Here is a 27199-nt window from a genome sequence, read left to right as displayed (position 1 = left end):
GTATATGGTACCGAGATGAAAAATTTACGCGTTGTTCGTGGAGCATTGAAGATAATAATGTTTTAATTTTATTAGATTCATTATGAACATTAATTTGATATTGATCAGTTTTAAATATCCGATAATAACGGTGTCATTATTGTTATCAGATAATAAATTTGATATTTTACCTAACCTAACATAACAAATAATCCAGTATATCGGCTATTTTCAAAATTTGTTTACCGCTGGCTTCCTGTACAGCGACAAGAACCGTGTTTTATTTAGACATGATTATTTTATGTCAGTAGGTACTACACGATTCAAATGCGACAAGAAGTATCCATTAGTTGAAGGCTGGGTTAATGTAGATGCCAGTGGTGCCTGCCCTTGTTAACCCCGCTCCATCCCTTCGCTTTTATAATCAATAAAAAAATATTATAGATATTTTTTAAAATGGGCCTCCCCTAAAACGCTTTCATGTGTGCGCGCCTGATAGGTACCTACTATAAAACACAAAGTTTGTCCGGAATTTAAAGGCTTCATTACAACTAGCTATAAAGCGCTGAAATTTTTACTGAAGGTTCCTTGGCTGAACATAAAATAATATATTATTTTACTTATTAAAAAAAAAAGACAAAATGCACTAAAATAAATATATTACTTGATACACAATGTGCATTAAACTTGTGCCAAATATCACTGTTTCATTTATCCACTTTGGTATCCTCTAGGACAGTGTTATCCAAATATTGTACACCGGTAAAAATAGGAGAAATATTTCGGGGACCACTAATGCAGAAAAAAAACCATTATTTATATAGTATTTTGTTTATTAGTGCTATATACTCGTATTATAATATTACAACAAAAATGCAGTCATACAAAAGTCTGCGAATAAAAAAAAGTAATACGTAAATTCTTTTGTTAATTGAAATAATCAGAAACCTTTTACTTAAATAATATATTGTTAAATAATAATAATGCAAAGTCTGCTGCTGGATCTTAGCTAGATCAGTTAATAATCTTGGCTTCAATGCATTAACATCTATTTCCGTTTCTATGTTTTGTTTTTATTACTGACATGGTTGAAAAAATCTTCACACATGAATAGGTGGTCGAAAATGTGAACAATTTATGGACTTACTACTAACAATCTTTGTATTTTATGTCTGGATACTAAATTAGTATTACAGGACAACTAGATTAGGTTTCCTTAACCTCGAGTATTAATTTCACACTGATTAACGTCTTCCAGATAGATTACTTTTTTTGAATGACAGTTGGGTTGGGATTTTTGGTACGAGTATATATAATTATTTGCGGACCAGCGGTTGAGAAATACTGCTCTAAGCCACGACTGGACAGGAGTTTTAGGAGGTATTTTGATAGGTTGATATTTTTATATTCAACCATTCTAATTTCAAAATAAATTATTCTTATACTACATTATTTTATACAAGATTTTAAAAAAATAAACAAAATAACGCCACATCTAATGTGACTTGCATACAATATATATAACAATCAGTGTTCATGTTTGTTTTGTGATTTTACCGAGGCTTTGACTGCGACTTGCTGTCACAACGCCTGTTCTCTTCTAGAAGGGGATCCGCCGATCAGGTCCTCACTCCTATTCTGTTAAAGAACTTTACAATTTTGCCAAGCTCTTCCATCTTACTCACCGTCAGGGCATCTTTCAATTCATCGACAGTTTCATAGATCCGTAATTCGCAGCTGTACTCTGTGAAGTTCATATTTATGGCATTGTACTGCTATATGTACAATGTCCTCTAAAACATCACATTCATCGCAAAGCTGCGATTCGCTTCTTCCCATGAGGACATCAAATCATTTGCCCATTGTGTGCCCTCTTCAAAGGAGACTCTACAAACCAGGACACCAACCGTGGTGATGGTAGAATAGACTTATTCCATTTCCCCTTTTCTAATGATGCCCTATGGTAAAAATTTATCCACATACTTTGGTACATTTTCTTTATAGCCTCATTCCAGTCCATGTTTTCTGGTATTCACTGATATGGCACCCCTGAATGGCCAGCTTCCTTTGCCAGATCATCCGCTCTTTTATTGCCCTCAATACCCATTGAAGGCATAGATCTCCTCCTCTATTTTTCCTGGCGTCGATCTGGTCAGTGTTAATGTTAGAAGATGTATTTTTTTAAAATGAATTTTCTCTTTTAAATAATAAATCTTACACCACACCACATTTGCTCCTATAGGGATAAGTTTCTGGCAACTAGTTATAGTATTAAAATTTAGTTAAGTATAAAAGCATAAAATAAAATATAAATATAAGAAACGCTGAGGTTATTGATTTATAACTAGATGAGAATTTTGCCACAGTGGCAACAGAACTACAACCAGTCCTGCATGTAAGCGATAAGTTGGGTATGTCGACTGGTCTGCGAACGGCCCATGGCCCCGAATGTCTGAGATGGGGCGTCAACCTTTTTTTCGGCTGAAAACTCAATCGAGTGAAAAAACTTGCAACATTTCAATACATTCGCCGAATCAGCATTTATTCTTCGATAAAATTCCAGAATGGAATTATTTCGCTGCAAAAAAAGTTCAACTCAAATTTATTGAATTGGATTTGGCTTGGCGTAGGTGCTGGAAACTTTTATATTATTCTCTCATTGTGCTCGTCTTATTAAGTTTTGTAGATTTTAAATTTTGAATAAATTTAAAATGCAAAACATACTTAAGTTAAGTAAGTGCCACACCTCGCTCTAATTTAATTTGAATAAGATATTCTATTCAACTATGCAGATGCATATTGTGTGTGCAAATGTCTCAATCTTTTTTATTTGAAAGATTTATCGTTCGATTATATTTTTTTCAAGTAAAACCTTTTAAGGAAAAAGAGGAAGGATGGGAAAGCAAACCACTTAATCGTAATAATGATAGTAATTTCAAAATTTTTCAATGCAAATCTAAAATAATAGTTTATATTTAAATAAAAATAAAGACATTAAAAGTAATAACATATCGACTGTACAAAAGAAAAAGGGAGTAATCCTCAGTTTTTTTTCAAAATAGGTTTATTGCATAATAACGTTGTATACGACTAAATTCACGTGGTGTCCAAAGGATATAAGCTACAAATCTTGATTTATTATCTAAATTTAGCTAATAATTAAAAAAAAAAGAAGAAAGTGACATGGGAAAAATGACTTAACTATCATTTTTGTTGTTTTTTTTTATTAACAAAATAGTTAATAGAAGATTATAAATATAAAAACCAACGTGGAAATTTAATTTATTATAATGCATTTTATCTATTTTGTATTTTAACTTTTACCGAAAATAATAACAAAAACGTTTTTGTGCCTCCTGTAACATTTGGTTTGTGTGGATTACGTCTTTTTTCCTTCCCACATTCGATATTAACAAAAAAATAAATCTAAATTAGTTCAATAAAAACATATGCGTTTGACTGACAAAGTTTAGCGTATACTATTTATGTCGAATCTTAACAGCCTACCTCCACCCTTCGCTACACATACGTATACTATGACCGTAATGAATGTGACTTACATACTTTTTGCTTTAAGATAACATTGTATATTCTTCGCATGGTATTACGCTCAAACAACTTAAATAAAACTGGGATAGAAATCTCTCGAAGATATAATCTTGTTCTGCAAAGTTAGAAGTGTTCAAAAGCCAGTAAATCGTGACAGTAGCCTGTGTTGCAAGTATTATTTACGAGCCTAGAGCAGAGCAATAAATAAACATTCAAAATGAGTAAACACTGCGGGGAACTGATAAAATATAATATTTGATAAAATATAATTTTGCAACCATTTGAAAATTGAGTGTGTGTAACACTTTGCTGAACAAAATATATAATTAAAATTACAATTCGGATTGAATTTTGTACTATTCCATTTGAGTAATTTTTTTGCGACCCAGATTTTGCTTTTCGGCATCTTCAGGTACAATGCGCACTCAACGATAGCACAATACACAATGACAACGAATGCAGTTGATTATTACTTATGCAGTTATGTAAAAAAACATATTACCAAAGTAACGGATCAACGAGGCTATTCTAACATTTTGTCACTTAACATCCGACAAGAGCTAATTGTGATAAATTATCAAATTTATCACTTTACGTATTCTGGCGGTAAATTATGTAAAAAAGTTAACCGTCTGAACTATTAACAGCTCCTTTCTTGGCTGTGTTAACTTTTAGAGCGAGATAGAGTCCGTCAATTTATTTTACATATTTAGAATTGAGATGCAAGTTACGAATGGCTTGTACATGCTGCAATCCCAATGAGATAAATGTCACTTGACTAATACAGTTGTAGGTTATGTTGATATATTTGACGTTTCAATACAAAATTTTGTTGTTCGGGTGTCTACACCAGCACGAACATACCAAAATTTGACCGACATGTCTACCAACCTAAATTTACGCCATATTACGAATTTACCAATTATTGTAGATAAACGTCGAAGCCACCGATAGCCGTTTTGTGTATGAAATGCTTCCTTATAAATTTTAAACTACCTAATGAAAATAACAGAAATATGTGTGCTAACTGTTAAGAATAGCTGCGCAGAGATCAAGTGTTTGTAAAAACCAGTAGTAAATAACTTATATACGATGTGAAGCGTATTTAGGTTAAAAAAAATATTCCGACTATTATAATACTAATACACGATTTATAAGTCTTATATTCAATATTTATCGCAGGTTCGCTCTAATTGGAATGAGTTGTTGACAACGCCTGTAATTTCAGTGATCATCATCCTCAGTAATGAGAGAAATTATATTATGGAGAAGAGTTACAAGTCTCATCAACGCATTATCATGCTTGTGCTAATAGGTATATTATTAGTATGTTATCCATTCTGTCAATTTGTCCAAAACAATTAACTGATACTGGAAAATGTTTTATGGAAAATCTAAGTAAAGTTCCAAACTAAGTTATGTAACGATTTTCTTCACCCGAAATATTATTATTTTTATAGGATTCGTTTTCTTTGGGTACTCTATAAGTGCTTACATATTTTCTTTATTGTTTTAATTAAGTTACTTTGGTGAGAGTTTTTCGTAGTGATAATCTTATCCGATTCTAAGTTTATGGTACAATATTTAATAGCTGTATACGATATTTTTCAAAGTTATCTAATGCTGTTAAACTATAAGAAAGGTATTTTTAACGATCACTCATGATGCATTTTTTAATACCTTTCTAAACAAAAGAAAAACCTTTGCTATATAGACGAAGCTCGAATATAATATGAAAGTTTTGCTAAAAATGCTATTTTGCTTGACGTTATTTGCAGTAAAATTGAAAATGATATCGATAGAATACAAATTTAATTTTTCTTCTTCTTCTTCTTCTTTCACCCTGTCACGTCATAACATTGGGGCATAGGGCAAGCACAAGTTGGCGCCACTTCCCTCGCTCCATCGCCAACTCTTGCGCCTCCCGCCATGTCAGACCTGCAGCACGTAGGTCGCTCTTGTAGCAGGGTGAAGGAGGGCCGGCCACAGCGACGGAATCCTTGAGACTGTGCCACAAGGGTACGAAGTGTCGCACTCTTTGGCGGCATCCGGAATACGTGTCCCAGCCACGTAAAGCGAAAAGTAAACTTCAATCACCGAAGGCTGTTGTGTCTGCTCACGATCTCGGGTGTTTGTAACGCGGTCGTACCAATGTACCCCTTAAGATTCGGCGGAGACTTCAAAGCTTAAAAGCCGAGACTCTTGAAGCTTAGCTTGCCATGTCTCACAGCCATACAGGAGCACAGGTAGCACGCACGCGTTAAACAAACGACATTTGGTCATCACAGAATATAGCCTTTAAGACAAATTTAATTAACTACACAAATTATATCTATACCTCAGAGCGAGTATTCTCATTAGACCGATTTTATAAAAGTACCAACAAATTTTAGACATGCATTTACATATTATTTTTCAGGATCAATCCACCATTTTTGCGTGTATGTATTCGTAATAGAAATATGAATATGTATTTTAAAACCATAAAAACGTCTCTTCTATTATTGATCGTTTCCTTGTGGCTGAGTTATTAAACAAAGTGTATTAATAAACATAATAGGTTTAACAGGACTGTATTTTTTTTGTCCGGTTCGCGATATCTAGTTGACTTCAATTGTCCTTGCACGTCACGTCGTTGGTGACCAACAATCACACGTGCAGATTTGCGAATTATATTTATATTATAGGTGGATGCATGTACTCAAGTACCTAATTAATTTATCCAGATATTCTTGGCATTCATTCGCGAGTTTTGAATGTTGTCAGGTGTATTTTTAAATGTATCTGAAACTGTGGACTCCCAATTTTGTCTATTGAAGTAGGATGGCATTTAAATTAGATTTAGTGGAATATATTTTGTTGGTAATAGATATTGGAGTCATGAAAGGGTGATAAAAATACTGTATACAAATGGGCGGTATTTTGGCGCTGCCTAGGGGCGGTATTGTGTCTAGAGACGTCACTGATTGTGAGTATTATAATAATTAAAAACTCTTTTATATGATTACTCCAGGAATTGGTATATTCTGTGGCATGTATAATAAGTATTGGGTTAATTAATGCGAAATTAGGCAGGCAAAATACATTGTAAGCTACGTAATAACTAATAACTTTCTAAGAATAATACTTGTAGGGTAACAACCTAATCAGAATGTTTTCCATATAACACTGCTTCTGTGTGTTGCAAAGCATTTTGGCGGGAAATATATATGAGGATCTTTAGTTATGCTGCTAGTTTGCAGAGCTAATGTTAAATAAATAATTATATTATTATTACATGTTCGAGCAGTAACGGCACATCAATTTGGGTAGAATAATAAATGAATAATAAATATGGTATGGAAGTATGGATGCTAAACCAAGAGATGTCACGGAGACTTGAAGCTTTCGAGATGTAGCTGTATAGAAGAATCCTCAAAATTCCTTGGACTGACCGGGTGACAAATGTCGAAGTTCTCAATCGAATGGGGAAGGACCGAGAAGTTCTACGTAGTATCAAAACCAGGAAACTACAATACCTCGGCCACATTATGAGAGGACAGAAATACAGCATTCCCCAACTCGTCATTCAAGGAAAGATCAATGGGAAGCGTAGCAGAGGACGGCGCCGCATTTCGTGGCTTAAGAGCCTCCGTGATTGGTACGAGAACTTTTCCGGGTAGCAGACGACAAAGATAAGATCGCCTTGATGGTAGCCGACCTCCGCTAGGGGATGGCACAATAAGAAGAAGAATAAATAATAACTAATTATCACGATCCCTTTATATCATTAAAACCCTATGATAATTTCTCTAAAATTTTTGATAACACACTGATTTCTTGTTTAAACGCCAATTTGTGGGTACCAAAAAATCTGGACTGGAATGAGACCATAAAAAATGTACTAAAGCATCTGGATAGATTTTCACCACAGGGGATCCTTAGAAAAGGGGTAATGGAGTAAATCCATTCTACCATCCCCACGTTTGGTGCCCTGATTTGTAGTCTCTTTTGAAAAGAAATGAGCTTAAGCTAATACTGGGGCTAAGAAGAGACCAGACAATGCGTAAAAGATTTGATGTGCTCATTGGAAGAAGCAATTCACAGCTCTGCAATGAATGTGATGTCTTGGAGGACACTGTACATATAGCAGTATAATGGCCTAAATATGAACGACACAGAGTACAGCTGCGAATTGCGGACATCTTTGAAAGTGTCAACGAAATGAAAGGTGCTCTGGCTGGGAAGACGGAAGAATTTGGCAAACTTGTAAAGTTATTTAACAGAATTGGAGTGAGGACCTGATAGATTCACCTCTAGATGAGAAGAGGCAATATGATAGCGAGTCGCAGTCAAAACCTCAGTAAAATCATAAAAAAACGCCACTTTTTTGATTATTTAATATTTACACTTCGATTTTTAGACTCCCGAAATCTCTAAATTTTTACAAACTACTTGTAGTATCATTTAATTTTTTCTATATAATACTCAATATATCAAATAACATTCTACAAAACTATTAAAATCTGAAATCGGAATAATTGTGTACAATACTGCCCTTCAAGTAAAAAAACAGTGTTTTTGGTTATAGTGAAATGAGAACCCAGGTTTTAAATAACCATTTCTGTTATATTATGTAAAATTATTAGATTGTTCTGACATAATCTCTAAATATACACTATTTATTTATAGGATAAGTTAAAACAATCCAATATTTTTACATAATATAAGAGAAAATACAATTTTAATCCTGGGTTCTAATTTTACTAAAACAAAAAAACACTGTATTTTTACTTAGCAAGGCAGAATAAGTTTTGACCATATAAAAAAGGATATTTCTCCACTAATTACATCAAAAATAATTATAATCTGGAAACAGGACACCGTACCTACCTATCTGTCAAACTAATACGGGAATAATTAATTGTCATTTTTTTTCTTACGTGATCCGGTTATAAAGGATTTCTTTATTATTCTGTCGTGTCAGTTCAATTTCAAATTTAGAATTTGCCATGTCTGAGAAAACATCGAAATAATTACAAGATAAAAAGAACTTTTTATACACAACGTTTTTAAATTTCGTTAAACCATATAAACTTGACTTGACTAGCTTAAACGATCAAAAAGATTTGTACTTGACATGTCATATTGAATTTCCATAGTAACGTAACGCACGTATATAGTAATAATTTAGTTGCTAGGACCCCAGACCCCTAGCAACCAATAATGGTGTCGAAATAACTTTTCATACAAAACAGAATTAACTGAAAATGAATTCAATTCTACTTAAAGATGGCTAAAAGTATTTAAAAAATGCATTGGCATCGTGTTCTGATATATTCTAAATGTTTTAATTGCCTAGCTAGTCGGGAAGTTAGTTAAAAATCGATTGCAAGATTTGTACCTGACAAACAATTACCGGACAAATAAGAATACGACCTAAGAAAAACGTTGTTAAATGATGTGACTCTTCTATTAACATACATTTATTGTAATATGATTTAACTATGTTTATTACCAATAATTATATATAGAATTTTAATACTTCTATTAATAAATTATTTAATGCTTAAATATAATAATATAGGGAATTACATTGTATTATTATGTACTATGAAAACTAGATTGCAGTAAAGTTGTGTTAAGGGGGGACATTCTCAGTGTAGGTCAAAATGGAACTTTTATTGCATTTTCAAAGCATGATCCTGGACATTCCTTAAACGTTGTAGATAATCTATGTATATAATTTTTAAGCCTTATTATCCTTTATATTTATTTTAAACACATGATGACTACATAAAGTATTTTTATTACATAAAATAGTATTCTTACCGTTTAAAAAAAAAAAATCGGTTAGGTACTTAGGTGTTCAAACACGCGCGTTAACATGATCTTACTCCCTACTTCGGTTTTAGTTTGTCAATTTATGGCTACGGCCGTATGTTGTAGCTTAACCACTGGGGAATGCCAAAAGAAATGGCGTATTTCAAAAAAACACTACCTTATTCTTAGGTCAATAATTAATTATATAAATAGATTATCTACAACGTTTAAGGAATGTCCAGGATCATGCTTTGAAAATACAATAAAAACTCTATTTTGACCTACGCTGAGCACGTCCGCCCTTAATATGACTGGTTCGAAGCAATTTAGGGCTCCCCTTTTTAAAATCTTTTGATGAATCGATATATGCGTTGAAGAAACTCGCTGCTGGATTGCTTGCTCGAACCCAATTCCATCATCATTTTTTGTATCTACCACTGTAAAAGTATTATTTAATAACGAAGTTATCTAAATATTCTTAACGACCAAAATATCTTCTCTAATATTTTTTTAGTTCTACACCATGTTGTTCCGCCAATGTACCCAAGATTACGTTTCAAAGCTTTACACTGAGTTGCTACAAAGTTCAAAAGCTCGATTTTGTTTTTTTAGAGTGTGTTAATAGTTAATTAATAATATCTCCTCATTTATTAATATATAGTTTGCGTTTAACAATTTTGAAGTGCTCATTATAACTTCGTCTGGAAGCTTTCTTGGAGTGGCTCTCTTGATGAATTTTATGTCTATTCAGTCATAATGAGCCTGTGTATGATTCCCAATGCGCCAAGATGAAAATAAAGTTTTTATTACTGATACTTCACGTTTAATAACCCATTTATCTCAAGATATTCTTAACCTGTCGTTTCTCAATCCGGTTAAGATGTCGATAGAAGTTGCTCAATACCGTCTATATGGTTTACACAATGGAGCTATAGGATATGCCATGGAAAGACGTAACTGGTGAACAACATGGCGTCATCTTGCAGGCGCTACATGGTGTTTATATTCTAATTAAGATCCTAAGGAGCTTCTGAACTGTAAAAATATACGTTCCGCTAAAAAAAAACGAATACTAAAATCGATGATAAAACTTGTGGCAAATGTATACTTGACTGCAATAAAATACACTGAAAACATTGCGATTAAAAGAGGAGTGAGACAAGGCGATATCTTATCTCCGATAATATTATTTAATATATTGTATTCCAAAGACATTTTTGAAGAATTTCTGATGTGATTACAAAGTAGATGGAGCCACTCTTAATAAAAGTTGTGTATATTATAAAAATATGATAATGTATTTTATATAAAAAAAACTTGTTATCATCATTCGCGGACAGCCACGAGTGAAGCATGACCTTAAAATATCTTTCTCTCGCACGTAGATTTTCTGAAATTTTCTTCTTATCCGGAATTCCGATTGCTCATGAATTCAGGGTCACGCTGTCCAACCCTCTCAATACTCCTCAGTCTACATGGCTTCGCTTCAAAAACTTTCTAGACTCACCGGACATGTTGATGATTTAGATTATGTTGGGTTCTTCAAATTCTTCGTTGACTTCGCGGTTGTGAAGTTTGCGACATACTCTATATTTTATTAATGAGTCCAAAGATTTTTCGTTTGAAATTAAGAAAACTATTTTCAGATTCGTTGTCCAATATGTGAGGTTCTGTCCTAACTGTATTTTTATGTTTCGAGATAACACTTTTGTCTACGGATTCCAAACTAAAACTTGACCGGTATCTGTATTCGTCTTTTGATTTCTATATCCAATAATCAATGGAGCCCAACTAAGTGAAGCCATTGGTTTTCTCGAATGAGTAATTCCCAATGGTAATTTTCTCACTTTTTATCACACATGCTCAATGAAGGTATACGCGAATGACCTAAATATAATAGACCTATCAAAAGTGGATATTAACAATTCATTTAAGAAACTGGTATGCATAAACACGTGATATTCTCCAAAGCCACAAATCTGATGCAACTACATGGAAATAATAATATAAAACTTATAGCAATAGATTATTTTTTACAGCGTTTTTCTTAGCTCGTATTTTTATTTGTCCGGTGGTTCTTTGTACAGTACAAATCTTGCAATCAATTTTTAACTAACTTCCCGACAAGCTAGATATTTGAAACTTTTAGAATATATCAGAACACGTTGCCAATGCATTTTTTAAATACTTTTAGCCATCTTGAAGTGGAATTGAATTTATTTTAAGTTAATTCTGTTTTGTATGAAAAGTTATTTCGACACCATTATTGGTTGCTAGGGGTCTGGGGTCCTAGCAACTAAATTATTAATATATACGTGCGTTACTATGGAAATCAATATGACATGTCAAAATGACATTTCAGTATTATTTCAAATCAAGTTTATATTATGATTCAACAGAAAATTTAAAAACTTTGTGTATAAAAAGTTTTTGTAATTATTAATTATAATAACCATGTACTTACTTGCTTTTTCGTATAAGTGGTTGTTAGTGATTTCGAATAATCACAAATACCCAGGATTTGAGAACCAGAAATCGAACCCAGAGTTCCCAGGTGGATGCCCAGCGCCTCGCCGACATAATTGGTTGTATTATTGATTAATATTTTTGTTGTTATTTTTTAGCAATTCTGGCTTGAACCATTAATTTATTAATTTTATATTTAGAGCATTTTTCCGTTTAACATGGCTTGGAGAGTTTGATAATAAATGGGCTAATGAAAGCATGAAATGAAAAATTAAAGATGGCGCAGAGAAACGTAGAGAAGTTGGCACTAAAAACTGCTGACGTGAAATTGTTATGCGTTGCTGGTTCAGAAAACCGCGAGTTTCTACATTTCGTTCTAATTTCCGCAAATGACACAATATTTCCAATTCATAAGTTAACCTACTTGGCAAATAAATACTCGTAAATAGGCCGAGATGCCTGTTAGCTCCTAACTCAATAATCATAAAGAAGATATTTTAAATTAAGAACTCATTAGAATTTTCGATGAAACCGAACTGTAGGCAACTTATATTACAATACATCACCATGTTCTATGTTATATTATTATGAGCCTCCATGGAGTAGAGATAGTATTACCTAACAGATATTTTGTTTTGAAGAATAATGGATGTCAGCCAATTAATCAATCTATCAGGTCCAAAGACATATTGAAAAACAATATTTTATGTATTTACCAGACCCGGGATAAGAATCTGGGACCCACGAAATTATAAGTTGACATGTTATCTCTCGGCCATGGTGGGCGTTTCTTGATTGTCTCCGTGACGAGCTTGTCCAGATGACGCGTGTCTCGCCGCGGTACTCCGTGAGTGCATGTGGACAGTTCAATGAGGTCACCTGTACCTCGACCGCGTGCGAGAGGTGACACGCGGTAAGTACATGTGGACGGCTCAATAAGGTAACATGTAAGCGCGAGTCAAATAACGCCACCTGGAAAAGGCCTAGTGCTGGGTATTCATTAGCGAGTCGTAACTGTGACCACTGCAGATACAGTAACCAAACAATTAGTTCACGAACCTAATAAATAATCATTTCGCATCTAGAGTTGGTTACAGTATCAGTGGGTCTATTCTATACTTATCGAACACTAAATTGATAAATAGTATCAAACTTAGGGTAGGTTTGTATCAAAATATTAGCACTTATTGTAACAATTACACGAAGCCGGTTTTTATTGTTGCAATAAGTGCGATATTTTAACAGCAGCAAGATAGGTGCTGTTAAAATATAGCACTTATTGCAACAATAAAAACCGGCTTCGTGTAATTGTTACAATAAGTGCTAATATTTTGATACAAACCTACCCTAAGTTTGATAATATTTTTCACTTTATCACTTTAGCAGTCGATAAGCATAGAATAGACCCACTGGAGCGGTTACAGTTACGGGTCGCTAATGAGTACCCGGTTTTAGGTGACGTAAAGTATTACTAGAAAACACTATATTATAAAAAATGTTAAATCAAAACATTATATGGAAAGTTTATATGAACAAAAGATACGAGTAAAAAAAAAACAAAACTTAAATCAATTAGAATATGAATACATAAACAATGCGTCTTTGATTATACTTTATATTATATTACTTTGTTTTATAAAATATTGTATAAATAAGGAAAGAATATTAATATATTCGTATAGGTAGAGGCCCACGGTGGCCGCGCGGCTTAAGCGTTGGACTATAACGCCGTGGGTCGCAGGTTCGAATCCTGGGTCTGGCAAGTACACATATTATTTGTCAATTTGTGTGTATCAGGGTATGGACCTAATAGGTTGAGCAAGCGGCTGACATCCATTTCTCGTAAAAAACAAAATCTGTCAATACAAACCTCTACTCTGTGGAGGCCCATATGATCCTATTAGGATCAAACATGGTCGAAAGAATAAGTACACAGTATTGATAAAAGTATTAACATGAAATTAGTTTTTAAAAGCGTGATGGGGTGCCTGGCAGAATAAAATTGCTATCGAGACATTTTCAGAACAAAAAATCTTATCATCAATTACACCTCGTGATACGTCTGATTAAGATCGGGTTAAGAAGGTACTGGATAGAGTTTATTATGTTTTGGTTCCACTAAAGTATTCCATACACAAACAAAAAAAGTTTTTTACTACACAAGATTGAGAAGATAAAATTTTATTAACGTAGTAACAAACCGTAGATAGTATGAAAAACATTAAATACAACATCCTCATTAAACTCTTATAAACATAAATAAATACAATACATAAATGATACAATGATAATGCTGCTACGATAGTGCTACGGCGTAGGTCGTAGTTGATAACGTAGAGCCTGCTACGAGCCAGACTGCTACGGAATATTAAGACATGTAATATACGCATTTAAATTCGGAGATAACTCGAATTGATCTTTACTATTGCCGCATTACTAAGTAATTTATTATATTGTATGGATATTGCACTGTGGAAAATATTAAATACAATTAAATACATAAATGATACAATGATAATGCTGCTACGATAGTGCTACGGCGTAGGTCGTAGCTGATAACGTAGAGCCTGCTACGAGCCAGACTGCTACGGAATTTAAGACTTGTAATACACGCATTTAAATTTGGAGATGACTCGAATTGATCTTTAATATTGCCTGCATTAATAAGTAATTTATTATATTGTATGGATATTGCACTGTGGAATATATTATTTATTAGCGTTGGTTGAGCGATTTGTTGTCGCCGTCATTCCAATATTTCCCTCCTACCTCAAATCTAAATTACTATCGCGAGTCCAGGGACTCAACGCAATTACGGGACATCAGTCGACCGTAATTGATACACAGTTAATTATTCTTAGACCACGACCATGTCAACTTGTTATAGTGTGACCGTCGTCAAAGCAATAATTCAATTCGAATCTCATTACGAACTCCGTGAACCTGGCAAGCCGTGATACCGGCTCTTGTGATTTAACAACCGTAAATGCCTACAAAGTGACTCATCGAACGAATATCCTTTCGAGTGTCATCATTAACCTTAAAACCCCAGTGTACTGTGCGAGTACCATTTGCATAATAGTGCGTGAGTGCATGATTCGGGACCTGCATAAAGCCAACAACAGCAAGGATTAACTCCTGTTTAAACCGCCCTCCCCCAGCATCCACATGCACAATCATCCCAAATTACAGTCCACTAAAAAGCGCCGTCAGCATTATTTAAATGGTAGGAAATGAACAGAAAATGAATACTGCTTACTTACTCATACAATACAGTTGTGAATGTGAATTTCATTAAATCAGCGGAATGCAAGCCCTGCGCCAATTTATTCAAACAGGATTCGAACACTTATTTTTTTTAAATTCTTTTAATATGCAAACCAATTATGTTATTGTCAATTTGTTTAATAATAATAATAATTTGATCACCTTCTATATAATTTATCAAACTATATTTAAATTACATTAATATATTATATTTTGTATTGATTTATCTACCTGTATTGGATAAGCTGTGTCGCTTTGAAGCACGTAAATTTTCATGCGAAATGGTTTGCATCTTTGTTGCGTGATCGCATAAATAGAACACCCACATTGTATCTCTCATGCGCACTGCATAATATACTTGCTCTGTCACGTATATGAATTTCGCTAACATAATTACGTAAAATATACCGGTTTTATCGATATAGTTACCTACCCATCTATATTGGCATCAAATCGATGCGATCTTTAGCTATGAATATTCAATATTGTTACACAATATTGTTTTTCTTGTGATTACAAAATACGCACATCTATGTTTGATATATTATATTACAATAAGTTCTGTTAAATTAATTAACTAAGATAGTTATATATATTATATGTAATATAAACTGCACGCTTAATTAAGGCAAATTTGTATCTCTCCATTATATTCTAATTAAGATTATGTAACGAGTAATTCCTTCATCGTTTTTATGTGTTAATGTTATATGCAAAGCAATAAAGCATTCATAAATTCTTTCTTATTTGATGACAAAAGTGGAATACTCCTTTCTCTTAACGAGTCTGTTTATCTTATTTGCTGTCCTATTTAATGAAAAAGGAGAGATTATCATGAAAAGTGGGTTAATTACACCATAACTGCCAGGGCTTATACGAATATTCTGCAAAACGTTGAAACGTTTTCTCGTTTAAATTGTATACGAGTTCAACTATATTTTGAATACTATTATATAGTTTGCATGTTTGAAATTTTTGAGTCTACTATACTAGAGGCTGTATTTAAATAAAAATAAAAATAACATTGTATAGTGAACTTTACAATTTAATAATTACAAGATAAAAAGAACTTTTTATTTACCACGTTTTTAAATTTTCTGTTGAATCATATAAACTTGACAATTCTATGTAATAATAATTTAGGATAAATAAGGCAATTGTCAACAAATCATTTTTTTGCTATTTTGCAACAAACAAACAATTAATATAGAATACTGAAATGTCATTTTGATTTTCATAGTAACGCACGTATATATTAATAATTTAGTTGATAGGACCACCCCTTAGCAACCAATAATAGTGGATTGGATTATGGATTTCTTCTGAAATAACTTTTCATACGAAACAGCTGAAAATGAATTCAATTCTACTTAAAGATGGCTAAAATTAAATAAATTAAAAGAATCCATTGGCTTCGTGTTCTGATATATTCTAAAAGTTTCAAATGTCTAGCTAGTCGGGAAGTTAGTTAAAAATCGATTGCAAGATTTGTACTGGATAAACAACCACCGGATAAACAAGAATACGAGCTAAGAAAAACGTGGTAAAAATTCAAACCGTTCATTACATGACATTTTAAAACAAAGAATTAATATTATATGTTATAAAAATATAAACCATTCAAGAATCCAAATGTCATATGTACACTCTACGTTTCGTTAGTGCGTAGTATTTTTGAATATGAATCTATTATCTGGAGTCCTTATGAAGTTTACTACAAGCTTATTTTACACGACTTCACACGATTTTCGCTCTCATTTCACTCCAAACCTACTTCGTTGGAATGACAGATTATTAATCAGATATTTTTTGCTTTTTCTGAAAAAATGTGATATTTTGAGAGTCTTCCAAAAAACAAGTTCAAAGCAAAGCTGCCCAGTTTCGGGAAGACAGGCCAAATATACTAGGTCATGCTTCCCCCTACGCCAGTACAATATGCTAATACTTTCCAAAAACACATCGTTACGTGGACCCCGCCTGTGAATACCTTTCGATTCCTCGGCCTCGCAACTCTGTACTTATCCTGTAGATATCTTTGATCTTAAAATAAATACCGTTATCCGCCACAAATTTCGATTATCAATATTATTATTATTATTATACGTACTGTGAAAAATAAAATGGCTACAAAATTGTAGTCTACCCAGAATCATTCGATATTTTTTTATTCTTCCGTAACGAACGCGGCTTAAGCGTTGGACTATAAAGCCGTGGGTCCCAGGTTGGAATTCTGGGTCTGGCAAGTACACATTGTTTTTCAATTCGTGTGTGTCAGGGTATGGACCTAATGGTTGAGCAAGTGGCTAACATCCATTTCTCGTAAAAAACAAAATCTGCTAATACAAACCTCCCCTCTGTGGAGGCCCATATGATCCTATCAAGATCGGACATGGTCGAAAAAAAAAGAACAGATACGTATAGATCAAAGTAACAGCCAAATAAATTAATTTAATTTTTTTTGTGATAAAGGTAATTTTTCAAACTGCGTTAAATTTTATACGTCAATTTTTATTTTTACTTTAATTTAAAATAAAAGAAAATAATTACATTTTGTATAATATTTTTAAAGATAATTAATGTAAAAAAATATATACTCACATAATATATTGTAATAAGGGTGATTCTTACAGTTTTTTTGTCATATATCTATATTTTTTTCTGGTTTTATTTTTCTATAACCTATTTTTCTGTTTGAATTCTATGTAGTGGTGTACTCTGTTGATTTATTAATGAACCCTACTTACTGTAGTATTTATTATAACTAAGGTGTGCTGCAGAATATAATCCCGTTTCAAGTATTATCACTTGTATACCAATGGTTGCTCAGTTCTATCGTTTCTGTTATTTTCATAATTTAAAATATTATTTTATTCCGACCTCGATTGCTATCCCCTGGACACTGGGCTGTTAATAAGTAGAGAAAGTAGATAGGGTGACATCTGTCCTATGCAAAAGCAGGGTTGTCGACATAATTTATACAGAACAACTACTTGTTTTATAATATAGGTCACAGAATCCCACTGGAAATGTTTTTGAATAATTATATCAAAAGGAATCCGGTTTGTGTCGCGGATATACCCGAATTAAAATGATAGTGTTTTATATAATAATATACAATAATTATAATGCGGAAATGACGTATTATAAAATACTGTCATTATATTTTGGCTTTCGGCTGAAACCTTTTACATTTTCATCTTGAATATTAGCAGACAGTTATTAATGATGCTAAATATTGCTAACGTTAGATAATAATTGATGCTGCTTTTTAGAAATAGGGTGTCATTTAAAGGCAGAGTGAAAGAATTTTGACTCAAGATAATAGAAAGCATTCCGAATTAATTTTAAAGATAGTTCGAAACGAACGTCTGTACATGTGGTTGTATTACTGGTAACAAGTTCATCATTTTACTTCTTATTTTGTCAGCTCAAAAAATGGAGGCTTGCATTCTGGTTTGTAGTCTGTTGCTTTATTTATATCTTCTTCTTATTGTGCCATCCCCTAGCAGAGGTCGGGCACCATCAAGGCGATCTTAGCTTTGTCGTCTGCTACCCGGAATGGTTCAGTGGAGCTGCACTCGTACCAATCATGTAGGTTCTTAAACCACAAAATGCGGCGCCGTCCTCTGCTACGCTTACCGTTGATCTTTCCTTGAATGACAAGTTGGGGAGCGCTGTACTTTTGTCATCTCATAGTGTGGCAAAGGTACTGTAGTTTCCTGGTTTTGATACTACGTAGAACTTCTCGGTCCTTCCCCATTCGATTGAGAACTTCAACATTTGTCACCCGGTCAGTCCAAGGATTTTTGAGGATGCGTCTATACAGCCACATCTCAAAACCTTCAAGTCTCCGTGACATCTCTTGGTTTAGGGTTCATACTTCCATACCATAGAAAAAAATTGAGGAAACATAACGACGTACCATACGCAGTCTCAGACCTAGCTTAAGGTCTCGATTGCTAAGGAGGCGTCTCATTTTGAGAAAGGCGCTCCTTGCATATATATACATTTTATTTTATAAATACTGACCAACTTAATACACCAAATTAACGATAGAGTATCTATTAACATTTTATATTTAAAGCAAAATTTTATATTCATATGTCTGCTTTGTACAGTATGACAGATGCATGAAATGTCGAATTAAAGTTGAATTCATTTATAAACTATCCAACCTTATAATTTTTAGTATTCAAAGCATATTTTGGCAAATCTTCCACATATAATCAGGCATATTATTAACTCATTGGATGAATCTGAAATGAATATCATAGTAGAAGTATGTATGAAGTTCTCTTCAAATAAACCTGCAATGTGAAGTCATTTGTAGCTAATAAAATCAGTGAATCAGAGGCCTTTTTTGTTTGAATTTCATATATTACTCGTATTTAGATTTCATCTTTATAGAATACGATTTTTGGCAATATTTTTGGCAAAATTCCATATTGTCAGGGTTGTAAATACATAGTATGGAATAAATTATTCTGTTTAGTTCTGTGCTATAATATTTGTTATTAGATATCGACGATGATTTTAGCGATAGTTTGATTAGTAGTTGAATAATTAGCTTAATTAATCAGTAAACGCTTTCTTAAATACATTACGATATGATGAAAAAATAACATAACCGTACAATCATTTTAACGATATATGAAATATCGTGTCCGGAAACTTGAACGTGTGCAGTTCGCCGTAGCACACACCGTGAAATATAATATTGTAGTATATTAAAGACCGTCCAACCTCTTTGGGTCGTATAGTAGTGACATAAAATTCATGTCTAAATAAAATAGGGTTCTTGTCGGTTTACACTTTACAGGAAGCCAGCAGCGAACAAATTTTGAAAATAGCCGATATACTGGATTATTTGTTAGTTGTTAGGTTAGGTTAGGTTTTCATTCTTGAATTCATGAATATTGCCAAAATCAGCTATGGAAATTGAATTAATGTTCATACTGAATGTAATAAAATTGGAGACCGTATAGTATACGGTCATCTCTTTCCGATAAGAAAGTTCACGGCGAACTGTGTCACGGTGAAATGTTTTACGTATAATTTATATGTAACCACGAAACATAGGTCAGTACGTAGACTATTCTATGAATATCGTTTTGAGGTTAGTATTTTGACAGATTGTTCGATTAGGAAAATAAAGTCGATATGCGCATGCGCCAAAAATTGAGAAAACAGTTTGAATTGTCGAGTGGATATGGATTTCAGACTTTATGAAGCCAATGTGATGAAGACATTCTTGTGTAGACAACAACCAAATCATTTGGAGATTTCCAGTTGATCCTGTTGTGTCGTGCATAAGGTTGCATTGAAAAGCTATCATATTTATTTGTATATATTATTAATGGTGAGAATAATAAATTATATGATGTGAAAATTTGAAAGAATTTATAAAAGAGGTGTTTAACGCCATTCTACATGGGCAGATGAGCCGCTACGGGTTAACGGTTATCAACCGCGCCATCGAATAAAATCATATGTTTATAATGAGTTTGTCGCGATAAACGTTTTATCAGCAGCAGAGAGAGGCGTTAGGAAAGTGAGCGGCGGTCAGAACGCGTCGGTAGGCGTTAGCGAACGGTTGCAACATGTTACATGTTACAACGTTTATGTTTTACGCACTCAAATTTGCCGCGGTTTTACCGCCTGGTATATAGTTTGCACACCCACGGTAGGCGCGCGGCTTAAGCGTTGGTTTATCATGCCGTGGATCTCAGGTTATAAACCTGGGTCTGGCAATTACACATATGGTTTTTTCAATTTGTGTGTGAGTCAGGATATGGGCCTACTCGGTTGAACAAGCGGCTGACAACCATTTCTCGTAAAAAACAACATCTGTTAATACAAACCTCTACCCTGTGGAGGCCCATATGATCCTATTAGGATCGGAGATGCTCGAAAAAAAATATAGTTTGCAAAATTTAGAGGCGGTTGGTGGTTGGCAAATTGCAGCGATTCACTTGCTCGTGTAGAATGGGCCTTAAAATGCGTGCGTTCTTCAAAATTATTGCTTACTTCAATAACATGAGCGATTAAATTGTCCAGACATTAATATCGAAGCGAAATTAGCAATCTATTAGATTACTTATATACCTGAGTAGAAAAACACCCCTGAGCTTTGTTCCTAACAAGATTACAATCAAATTGGTAACGTAGTCTTACGCTAAAATTCATTTAAGTCACTTGTCACCGGATAAAAAAATAATTACGTTGATTGTTGCTGTAGAAGTTTTTTGTCCATTTTATGAATGTCTCTTTGCCGGTTTAAATCAGTCGGAGAGCTTTAGAGCTTTTCTGGGAATCTCAATTAAAAAAAGAAAAGGTTGGAACGCCTGTTTTTAGAATCACATAAATAAAGGTTAGTTGTTTTGTTGTGAAAAATGTAGCTCTGAGGGTAATGATCCTTATTCACAATAATTAGCATACATTATTTGGGTTGCCTAACGATTCTATTCTCAAATAATTTAAGAACACTCTTACGTATTGTATAAATCGTCATTAAGGGGTATTTTCCGATATACGTTTTTTTTAGTTAGATCTAACCATTCTAAATTCAAAACGCTCTATTCTGATATCCGCAAATTGTATACAAGATTAAAAAAAAACAAAAGAAAGTCGCAAATACTGTCAGGTGCATTATTATCTACACTAATTTTTGGGCAGTATAGATCTAGCAAAAATGCATCTGAAGTGGGCAAGCTGAACATTATTATCTTATTTATAAATATTTTTTTGACATTTACTTTGATATTATTCCACTTTTTTGTAATATTGAAACCAAAATTTGAAATTTTCACTGTGCCAATTTTATTTTTCATTTGAAAATAGAAAATCTCACACTATACCACATTAGTTTTGTAGAGAGTTGTTCCGGGCAGTTAGTATATTTTAATTTTTTACAACGCTTTTCTTAGCTCGTATTCTTATTTGTCCGGTGGTTGTTTGTCCGGTACAAATATTGCAATCGATTTTTAACTAACTTCCCGACTAGCTAGAGATTTGAAACTTTTAGAATATATCAGAACATCGTGTTCTGATATATTCTACTATACGGAAATTGTACTACATGGAAATAATAATATAAAACTAACATAATAGATTATTTTTACAACGTTTTTCTTAGCTCGTATTCTTATTTGTCCGGTGGTTCTTTGTCCGGTACAAATCTTGCAATCGATATTTAACTAACATCCCGATAAGCTTAGACATTTAAAACTATTAGAATATATCAGAACACGATGCCAATTCATTTTTTAAATACTTTTAGCAATCTTTAAGTAGAATTGATTTCATTTTCAGTTCATTCTGTTTTGTATGAAAAGTTATTTCGGAAGAAATTCGTAAAAAGTAAAACTATTATTGGTTGCTCAGTGGGTCCTAGCAACTAAATTATTAATATTAATATATACGTGCATTACTATGGAAATCAATATGACATTTCAGTATTATTTCTATCAAGTAATTTTTTTTTGATCGTTTAAGCCAATCAAGTCAAGTTTATATGATTCAACAGAAAATTTAAAAACGTTGTGTATAAAAAGTTCTTTTTATCTTGCAATTATTAATTATTAATAACCATGTGCTTACTTGCTTTTTTGTGTAAGGTGGTTGTTAGTTATTTTGAACAATCACAAATACGAGATTCAACAGAAAATTTAAAAACGTTGGATATAAAAAGTTCTTTTTATCTTGTAATTATGATTTAATTTATTCGTTTACAATTATTATAGGTACCAGTATTTATAATTACGTATATCGTCTATCACGAAGACTAGACTCAAGACCATAAGATTAAGCTCAAGAATAAAATGAAAAGAAGGATTTGATGATTATTCACGTTATCCGGAATCCGATGGATTTTTTTCAAACTACGAATGTTTGATAAAAAATAGTAACAGTTGCACTTTGAGTAAAGTTGTCTAATATATTATTAACCATTTATTAGGTCGATACACAAATATGTAGATAGGCAACCTTTTCTGTTAAAGTTTGTGAATATTCAATTTTTTTTTACTTGAAAACTTATGATCAATTATTATTGCGCTAGTTGTGTGCAGCGTTGCCGACTTACCGTTTTACTTTCCAGATCTCCCATTTTTAATTAAGCATCTGACTTACAAAAAACCCAATTGACATATTGGCATTAAATCTATGATTTTTGGATACGGCAAACAGATTAAAACTTCTTATGAACAAGCTAGAATAGTAAACTAGATTTACTACTAGCATTCATTTTTAGTAGTACGACTTGTTAGTGGCAAGACAATAATAATTGTATTTTTCCTCGTGAAAATAATATTCATTATTATACCGCATTTTTTTGTAATGCTTGTCTCGTTATATTTTTTTGCACTTTTCTCTATCAAATAGCATATTTTCTTACTCTATTTGGCATATTTTTGCCAATGACACTTGGCAACATTGTTGTATTGTTACCGCATAAATCATGGCATCCTCAGAGGATCCAAGGCCATGAGGCCTGAATCATCATTGGGCGGATTCATGCAAACATGAGCAGATCGACTGCGTAAAAATCAAATTCGTCAAATTTCTAGCCGTAAGCTTAGACGTATGACAATTTATAGTCACCTTTTAGAAACTTAACCAACAAAGTCTAAACTAAATAAGTATTATTCCATGAATACGTGGGTATTAAGAATAATTACTTTCTCAGCATTAATAATTTTATCAGAAGCCTTGCCATTAAATTCGTCCCTAGCATAAAAAAAAATCATTATCCTAGCGTAAAAAAAGAGCATCCTAAAATCACTTACCTACTTATATTAAAGTCATGCATAATAATAATTAAATACCTATAAATTCATTCATTCCAAGCCATTCAATGTCTAATGTATTTAGATTAAAATTATGTATATTAAGATTTTATTTATAAGAATAAGTCTGTGTTCATTTTGTTTAGATATTTCAAAATATTATGTACCTACCAAGCAAAGAAATGCAGTAATAATAATTCCAAGAAATGCACAGCCCCTTTTCAAAGCATGTATTTAGAAAAGGTCTGAAATATGAGACCCAAGGTACCTACCTACAAGCCAGGTACATATGCCAGAGGCTGTTTTTGTCATTTTTTCAGTGACAGAATTTGTAGGTAATATTTTTAATTCTTGTCTAGAGTTAACCTACTCCAAAAAGGTTGATTGTCATTCGGTTTTCGGACTCTCAAGCGTGACGTCGGCCGCGGCGCCGCGCTGGCCGACGTCTCCCGCCAATTTAAATTATTTTATTTTTTAAAATAATTTTGATAAAAATTTTCTACGCTGTAAATTTACTGCAATGTATTCCAAACAATAAAACGCCCTTTTTTCGCCTGTAATTCCGTGTTGTCAATCAATAAGCATGTCCCCGGAAGAAGAAGCCAGCAGACGATATCACCGTGACCTTACATCATCAGGGGGGTCCAGCGCTACTCCTACACCCCCCCTTTTTTGGAGGTGACAGTATGACATCGTTTCCTGACGTATCCATACAAAATATTAACTAAAACAGAAATGTCGATTAGCAAATATTGCCAGAGTGCCCGTAAAATTCAATTTAATATTGAATCTTAATAATAGCTATTGTTTTTATTGACCGAATCTCAAATGAATAAACTAAAAATGGAAGCAGGAAGCGTCCCAAATCGGGCCCCTTGCTCGGCCCAAAAGTTAATCGACAAGAAAGAGTTTCAGAAGCGATAATGTCTATGGCCGTCCCCCCTCCGTCGAAGATTTATGGTGGGCCTGATAAAATATAAAACCTGAAACACAAGATCTCAAACAGATTTCGAGGAATTTCTCTGAAAACTTTCCGGCATAACACGGCGCCCACGCCCCTCGCTACGCCGAAGAATTGTCGGATATTTCCGCCAAAACAACGATGTCACAATCTATAATTCCATAATAATGAGTAGGTAAACGGAAGTATTGATATCAATCCATTTTAATATAATTATATTCATTAGTTACTGCGAGTATAGAATATTAATATAAATATAAATTAATAAACATATTTAAGACAAGTGATAATCCACAACTAGTCTGTATTACATTCTGAAATAAAATGTAAACAAAATGAAGAAAAAAACTAATTAAATTTTAAAAATTTCAAATAAATTAGATATATTTACACAGTCGTTCTATTTCTATACATATCGAGAAATTGTCTAAGAACGTAGGTACTTCGACTGAGTCCGTGAGATTGACACTGGATTTTATGAGAAATTAACGTTAGCCACTTGCTCAACAAAGTCCATGATCTGTGTCCAAACGCTCATTGAATTTTTCCAGACTCGGGATTCAAACCTGAGATCCTTGAATTATCAAGTAGATACGTTAACACTCGGCCATCATGGGCGCTGACCACTTTAATTACTTGTGAAAATGCATTACATTCGAAAAGTTAAACTTTTAACTTCAGAACTTTTTTTTATATCAAAATATAACTCCACTTAATTGGTATCAACATTGAAGTAGTCGATAAGCTGTGTGAGTTTCATCAACATTAGTTAAATAGTTTACTATTTATAATGGAACAACAGAGCCAAAAAACTATATGTCGTACTTATAACAGATATGGATAAAATGCTCATCAAAATGCAAGTATTTAAAAATAACAGACGCTTGTCTATCTTGACTATCAAAGGATGATGACTAACTTGCAGTACACTTCTGTATCATGAGTCAGCCGTATCAAATCTCGAATACCTTGGATATTGAGCCACTTACGGATGTCTCTTTTTATCCACGCTTTTGCTGCGCTCTATCTTTCCCTGTATTAAAGAAAATTTGACATTTAGTCGGCAAAAATCAATATAATATAATTTGAAAACACCTCTAATAGAAAAAAAACAATAAAACCCAGTGGGTCTCGCACCCACATCCACTAGATTTGTGCCAATGTACTTTGCCAAATGGAGCCATGTGCATGATATCTTATTAAGATGAAATTAATTAGTAATTGTAACATTTTGAAGCACTTTGACGAATTGTGTTAAATGTTGGCTTTCGGCTTTCACTTATCTACTTTAATTTATTAATATTAAAACTCTTTGAAAAAAGGACGCCCAGTGGGACTCGATCCTGCGCCTACTCGATTTGCGACAATATGATTTACCAATTGAGCGATGTGGGACCTATTTAATTATGACAAAATTAACTAGTAGTTTTTACATTTTAAAATGCTTTAAAAATACGTTTATTTTTCGCTATCGGCTTTTGTGTTTTAAATTAACAAAATCACTGCTGAAATTTTAATTACCTTTTAATTACCACATTTAAATAACACGTAATTATATCTAATAATTGCCAAGTACACCAAACGAGCCAGTCGCGGTATTAGCACTAAATGCATGCAATGGTATCAATTACTTTAGTTACTAACTGGTTAACTAACTCGTTAATTGACTTGCATAAACAAAAATAGTTTAATTAAATAGTAATTTAAAAACTGATATAAGTATGCTAGTTAGCTGCCAAAAAAAAAGTAATCATTTAACGCAATAGAGATTGAAAAATTAAAAATAGGTAAGTTTATTACTCTGATAATTTATCAATGCTGTTGTGAGAGTCCCGTGAAAACGGATTTTGCGACATCCGCCGGATAAACCTCCCATTTAATATAAAAGGGAAAACCCAAAATGAAGTATGCGCACAGTCCGTCAATGTCTCGCAAGACACTCCTTTAAATAAACTCCATTGAATATTTTCCTATACCATCAATGACGAAATGGGATTTCCCCTTAAGGAAGAAACATGAAAAATCTATTGCGAAAAATGTATAGACGACGTACGGTTCAATTGCTCTAAAGGGGAAAATTGATTCTTTGAACAAGACGTAAAATAAAAATCATTATTTATAATTTACATCATTATTCATGATCCAAACTTTTTTTGAAGTTATACTTCTTTAGGCGCGTTTGGAAAATCAGATCAGACTGTATTTTTTGCGTGTGACATGTAACACAAAATTTATTTTTTCACACAAAAAAACACACTCGATTGGATTCGAACCCAACAATTGTTCGGTTATCAGCCGAACGCACAACCATTACGCCACAGAATGATACTGCAATCGTGACGATTATACAGTATATAGTTTAGAATTGTTCCATTGCTAGGCAGCGAAG

The sequence above is a fragment of the Rhyacophila brunnea genome, unplaced genomic scaffold (genome assembly GCF_057557595.1).
Source record: "Rhyacophila brunnea isolate RB1 unplaced genomic scaffold, BYU_Rbru_1.0 scaffold_23, whole genome shotgun sequence".
Lineage (NCBI taxonomy): Eukaryota > Metazoa > Arthropoda > Insecta > Trichoptera > Rhyacophilidae > Rhyacophila > Rhyacophila brunnea.
This window is presented reverse-complemented; position numbering follows the sequence as displayed.